Source organism: Ipomoea triloba, chromosome 9 (genome assembly GCF_003576645.1).
Source record: "Ipomoea triloba cultivar NCNSP0323 chromosome 9, ASM357664v1".
NCBI lineage: Eukaryota > Viridiplantae > Streptophyta > Magnoliopsida > Solanales > Convolvulaceae > Ipomoea > Ipomoea triloba.
This window is the reverse complement of record NC_044924.1, coordinates 9,156,217-9,162,206: the sequence shown is the minus strand read 5'-3', so window position 1 is coordinate 9,162,206 and position 5,990 is coordinate 9,156,217. Positions and strand designations below refer to the sequence as shown.

Below are 5,990 nucleotides of genomic sequence, written 5' to 3'. Positions count from 1 at the left end.
TGGCCACCTTCTCCAGTTGACGGAGAAGGCGACCAAACCGGTTGTCTTCTTCGTCAACTGGAGAAGGCGACCAGTTGGTCGTCATCTCCGTCGATCGAAGATGGTGACCAACTGGTCGCCTTTTCCATCAACTGAAGAGGGTGATCATGATGCTTAAAAAAGAGAAATTTTAATTGTACTTTTTGTTTTTAAATTAGATACAAATGATTAAATTAGCTCATAAATTATATACGTGAAAAAAAAAAATCATTAATCCTAATTGTGCTCTCAGGTGATTATTTTGGTCATTTATGTCATGACATTTATGTCTTTTTCTTAAAATTGGCACACATTTTGATTATTAATATAATGTAAAATAAACAAATAAAAGTGTAAGTGGCATGAAAACAAAGAATACATCAAAGACGACACTTGTGACCTTTTAATGAAATTTATCACTAAGCCTCCATCTCAAATTAATCATCAATATGATTTCAAAAGAAGAAAAATAATCATAAACCTAGAGATTTCAAAATATGACCGGAGGGAATAGATAATATAGAGAGATATATTATATTGTAATAAATGTCATATTTTAAAAACGATTGTACTAATGTGTTAAATAAAAATATCTTATATTGATTTTAAAAAAAACAAAAAAAATATATTATCTTGTAGTATAGTAGTATGAGATGTCTAGCCTCACCATTGATAATACGTTTTCTTCTTCTTCTTTTTAGTCTATACTATATATAAAAACAATATCCTACTCCCAAATTTTCCCGCCCAAACTTAGTGACATTTTAGTAATATCATTTATTTCATTTATTTATTAATTTATTAATTAATTATCTATATATATTTATTCATAAAATCTCATTCATCTATAATATTATTATGGTAATATAGTAATTATCTATATATATTTATTCATAAAATCTCATTCATCTATAATATTATTATGGTAATATAGTAATATTGTTAATATTAATTGGTGATATATTGGTAATATATATATATATATATATAATATATATATATATATATATATATATATATATATATAAACTGAAGTGCATGGACAATTTTTCCTGTCCAAACAAGAGCATTTTGTAAAATTAAACTCAAAATTATTTTAGTAAAATCATTGATGATTTTATTAAATCAACCATATATATTTTTATAAAATTAGCAATCAATTATTATTACAATTAAAAGTAATTACACTTTCCTTTGAGAGGACCCTTTGTTTCACAATTTTTGTGCTATATATATCATCAAGGACCCTTTGTTTCACAATTTTTGTGCTATATATATCATCACATATTACAGGACAAGCGCAGCTGAATTTATCATTCCATATGACCTAGAGTCTCTAAAAAACAAGTTCTCCATAGGAATGAGGTTTAAAATGAGGTTTGAAGGGGAAGAAGCTCCTGAGCAGAGGTATGTCACATGTGTTAGCATTGTTGAGGGTGATGTGTCTTTTCTTCGTANTGACCTAGAGTCTCTAAAAAACAAGTTCTCCATAGGAATGAGATTTAAAATGAGGTTTGAAGGGGAAGAAGCTCCTGAGCAGAGGTATGTCACATATGTTAGCATTGTTGAGGGTGATGTGTCTTTTCTTCGTATCAATTCTAGACCAGTAACTAATATTATGAGCGTTATGTGGTGGTTTTTTTTAGGTTTATNTGACCTAGAGTCTCTAAAAAACAAGTTCTCCATAGGAATGAGGTTTAAAATGAGGTTTGAAGGGGAAGAAGCTCCTGAGCAGAGGTATGTCACATGTGTTAGCATTGTTGAGGGTGATGTGTCTTTTCTTCGTATCAATTCTAGACCAGTAACTAATATTATGAGCGTTCTTCGTATCAATTCTAGACCAGTAACTAATATTATGAGCGTTATGTGGTGGTTTTTTTTAGGTTTAACTAATATTATGAGCGTTATGTGGTGGTTTTTTTTAGGTTTATTGGAACTATTGTTGGCATTGAAGATCTTTTTTTTAGGTTTATTGGAACTATTGTTGGCATTGAAGATCATGATCCCCACAAGTGGCCGGAATCAAAATGGAGATGTCTAAAGGTAATACCCTTGTGTTTGAAAGGGAGGGGTTTGGTGATACATTTTTATTTGTAATGTCTAAAGTGATATGTATTGATATCTTTANATGTCTAAAGGTAATACCCTTGTGTTTGAAAGGGAGGGGTTTGGTGATACATTTTTATTTGTAATGTCTAAAGTGATATGTATTGATATCTTTAGGTGCAGTGGGATGAAACTTCAACGATTTCAAGGCCTGATCGGGTTTTACATTGGAAAATAGAGCCAACTCTTTCTCATTCTGCACTAAATCAACTAATTTGTACCAAGTTTTCTCCCCAAAATTTAAAGACATTTATTATAAATTATTTCTCTTAAATAATCATACTTTACTATGTGTTTATGTTAATTGGTTATAATGTTATTTAGAAACAAGAAAATTGCAAACTTTATTTGCAAAATTGTGATCAAATAATGATTTTAGTCTCCAATTATCCAGTATATGCATAATAATAATAATAATAATGTTATTATCTTAATTACTTTACTTTCTAAATTTTTATGATAAAATAATATTAATTATAATTGATCATAATTCATTATTAGTAATTATGGTAATTATATTATGATAGAAATATATTTCATAATAATATTTTACATCATCAATTAAAAATAGAATGGAATTAGGTAAATTGAAAAAGGAAATGAATATTAATAATTGATTGAAAACTAAAAATAGAAAAGAGAACAGAAATTATGTCAATTGGAAAAGGAAAAGAATATTAATAATTGACTGGAAATTTAAAAAAAATCCATAATTAATTAAAACGGAAAAGGAAATGGTCAAATCATTGCATTTTAATTTTTCATAATAATATTACGTAGTAGAATAAATCAAATCACAATTAAATCGTAAATCTTTCACAAATTTAAACAATGGAATGGAAATTAAAAATGAAACGAAAATATTTCAATAATAATATTCTACATCATCAATAGTAAAAGTAAATTAAAATGGAAAGGAAATATTTCAATAATAATAATATACATCATCAATAGTAAAGGCATATTTTAAATTTTAAACAATAGTAAAGGTAAATTAAAAATGGAATGAAAATATTTCAATAATAATATTCTACATCATTAATTAAAAATAGAACAGAAATTAGGTAAAAATACCCGTGGATCTATTATTCTAATTGACTAATTAACTGAAAATAAAAAAATAATAATCGACTAAAAATGAATCTGATATTACTAATTGACTGAATATATAAAAGGAAATGAATATTAATAATTGACTGCAAATAAAAAAATATCCATAATTGACTAAAATGAAAAAGGAAATGGTCAGATCATTGCATTTTAATTAAAAAAAGGAAAACATTCTACATCATCAATAATAATTTAATTAAAAAAAGGAAAACATTCTACATCATCAATAATAAAGGCATATAAAAAAGGAAAACATTCTACATCATCAATAATAAAGGCATATTTTAAAGGAAAACATTCTACATCATCAATAATAAAGGCATATTTTAATCAATATTAAAGGTACATTAAAAAAGGAACGAAAATTAAAAATGAAACGGAAATATTTCAATAATAATATTCCACATCATCAATTAAAAATGGAACGGAAATTAGGTAAATATTACTACGTAATTCTTTTCATTTTTCCTATATAAGGTTGCCTAATATTAATTTACACATAATAATCGGCACTAATAATTAAAAAAAAACAGAAGAACTGCCGGAGACGTCTGTTTTTTTAAATATTATTATTATTATTATTATTATTATTTTAATTAAAATTATTTAAAAAATTTATTTTAAAATTATTAACCGCCATGTCATCACAATTGTAGGTAAATATGTCAATTTGGACTTCTTTTTTTTTTTTTTGAAAACATGTCAATTTGTACTTAATTGCATGAGTTTATGTAGTTCAGGGATCCAATTGCATTCTTTTTTAGTTCGATGGCATAAGTGCAATTTTGTGTGTAGTTCAGTGGTTAATTTGACCCTTATTCCAAGAAAAAATGATATTACTAATTAATTTAAAATATAAAAAGATCGTAATCTATATTCTATACTATATATAAAAGTAAAATCGTCCTATTTCATTTCACGCCCAAACTTTTGTAGTCAATTAATTAACTATTTTATTGATCAAATAATTAATAAAGCTTATTTGTTAAGAAAATGTAAAATAGAAATTAACTAATATCTATTAATTGATAATATGTATACTCACGTATCAACACTATTAATAAAAGTAAAATCATTTATCGAAAAAAGAAAAGGATATTACTAATTGACTGAAAATTATTTTAAAACTTCAATAATTAATTATACTTTCCTTTTGAAAACTTTAAGTCATTTAAACTTTAAAAAAAAATTAATTGAACATGGATTGTTAGATTTTTATAATAATCAAAATTAATTCATTCAAATATGGAGGAGGAAGATAAAACTAAATGCAATACGGTGAAAATGAATATATTTAAAGTATAAAAGTATAATTACACATATATTAGTGTAATTGACTAATAATAATTGCTTAATAATTATTATGGTAATTAAGCTAAGCATTGATCGTTGAATTTATTTTTATAATAATTATAATTAATTTATTTCTCATTTTCTCATATTTATTTTAGTAATAATATAATTATATAAGTCATATTACTTATAGATCTTTTTAAGATAATTTTAGACAAACAAGTCATATATTATTCAATTAATTGAGTAATACTTTTGTACTAATCTTATAATCAAATAAATGTACACGTTCAATATTAGAATTTTTTATAATTCCATCTTTATTTTTATTATCTCAATATATAATAAAAAAATTTATCCACGCACGAGTAATAAGACAATTATTTGTTCTAATTCAAGCTAGGAAAACATCATAAAACATAATCGATCCAATAAATTTCATCAATTGCGTTATATAATATTCGATGTTATAATATATATAATTGTATATTGATCCAAATATTCTTTAAATATTATAACAAATCCATTCCGTGCAACGCACGGGCGAAAATACTAGTACTACATTAATATTTATAGCCAATATACGACTAATCCAACCGAGTATTCATCAAATCCTATTTAGAGAAAGTTTTTTTCAATCCCTTAAGTTTTTTTTTTTTTGAAAACTTCAATCCCTTAAGTTAATACATCTTGGTATAATAATACATTATTATATATTCATGTAGTTGAAATGTCAAAATTTTTTTTTTCAACTTAGTTGACAACAGCTTTGCTGGACTAATCTTAAGCCCACAGGATTCTGTCCCTAGAGCCACTGTAAAGGTAAACTGCGAGTCATGCAATCAGCCCATCGATCATATTCTTGGTCTTCATATACGCACAAGGTATCAAATCTAGACTTTCCAGCATTCTTGAGTCTTTTTCTCATACATGTTTCTAGTTGGATTTGAATCTCCACACTGTCGCATTCAATCATGACCTTTAAGCCAGGCGAAACCAATTACACTAAACTCGGGGACGAAATGTGAATTATATATTTACGAGAAGTGTTGGAACAAGATATTTATTTTTGGTGAATCCTTGGTTACTATTTTCAGGCAAGGACAAGTCGACTGTGGAAATATGTGGTGAGTCAGGTCAGTCAATATGATACACTTTAATACTTGATTAAGTCAGGTGGACCGTTGACTTGGCTTATTGACCAATTGTGAGTTTTAAGAAACATCATTAACAACGATAATTACGAATTTAAGGTGATTAATTGGAGCGTGGGTCACGACACTTATTAACCATATTTGTTCGTTCATTTATCTGAACTCTTACGTTTTGAATCTATTGACCAAACTATTCCATCCTTGGACTATTTTGGTGCCACTTTCTTGTAATCATGTTTGAATCTCCAATTCTCTTTTGTTTTCTGAGTTTTTTTCACGTTAATTCTTTTCCTTCTGAATTCTCAACTC

The 5,990-nt window shown here is 26.2% G+C and overlaps 1 long non-coding RNA gene across 1 annotated transcript; it reads left to right on the top strand.

Moving 5' to 3' along the window:
- Positions 1-1,490: 1,490 nt before the first annotated feature.
- LOC116028412 lies at positions 1,491-2,427 on the top strand. Its single transcript, XR_004100144.1, has 3 exons — positions 1,491-1,560; positions 1,986-2,061; positions 2,157-2,427. It is a non-coding gene; the product is annotated as an uncharacterized LOC116028412 (long non-coding RNA).
- Positions 2,428-5,990: the final 3,563 nt, after the last annotated feature.